We start from the raw sequence: 1,049 nt of genomic DNA on the forward strand, positions 1-1,049 counted from the left end.
GAAAATGTTGGCTTGTCTAAGATAAAAGGAAATTTCTTCCCCCATATTCATGTTCAAATTGGTTCATTATTTCTCTCGGGCTTTGTGTATGATTCATTCAGTGAACTTGGATCCCTTTCTTAGTATCCTTGAAAACAGAAGGGAGGTTGCTATTAAATAATATAACCAGTTTAGGGGCACCTGGGTGGCTCAGTCGGTTAAGCATCGGGCTTCGACTCAGGTCATGATCTTGCAGTTCGTGGGTTTGAGCCCCGCGTTGGGCTCTGTGCTCACAGCTCGGAGCCTGGAGCCTGCTTCAGATTCTGTGTCTCCCTCTCTCTCTGACCCTCCCCTGCTTGCACTGTCTCTCTCTGTTTCTCAAAAATAAATAAAACAAAAAACAAAAAAATTTTTTTGAGTAATATAACCAGTTTAGAGACAGAGAAATGGAAACAGAAGTAATCTCCTCAGTGAGCTGACAGACGGGCTGGAAAATATCCCTTCACCCATGAGCAGAGCATCTTTCCTGCAAGGTGCCTCCCTTGAGACCACACTGTCTCTTAGAATAAAGCCCCTAAGAAGTAAATATGTGATTTTAATGTAAACATAATCCTCTGATTTCTAAGATCCTCTATCATATCAGTGTCCATCTAGGTCATGTATTTGATCAACTGATGTAATGAATAGCAGAGGTTTTCAACTGAACTGCATAGTGGAGTTCTCATATAGAGGGGAAGAAGGTATAGGAATGGTTGGAGGCATTGCAAAGGTTGAAACTTTCAACTTGTTCAACAAGAGCAAACCTACCTTTATATATTTTTACAACCTGCATATCTGTGTAGTCTTTCTTTAAAAACAAATTCTTGGGGCGCCTGGGTGGCTCAGTCGGTTAAGCATCCGGCTTCGGCTCAGGTCAGATCTCACGGTTCGTGGGTTCGAGCCCCGCGTCGGGCTCTGTGCTGACAGCTAGCTCAGAGCCTGGAGCCTGTTTCAGATTCTGTATCTCCCTCTCTCTCTGACCCTCCCCTGCTCCAGCTGTCTCTCTCTGTCTCTCAAAAATAAATAAAAAG

Source organism: Suricata suricatta, chromosome 4 (genome assembly GCF_006229205.1).
Source record: "Suricata suricatta isolate VVHF042 chromosome 4, meerkat_22Aug2017_6uvM2_HiC, whole genome shotgun sequence".
In the NCBI taxonomy this organism is placed as follows: Eukaryota; Metazoa; Chordata; class Mammalia; order Carnivora; family Herpestidae; genus Suricata; species Suricata suricatta.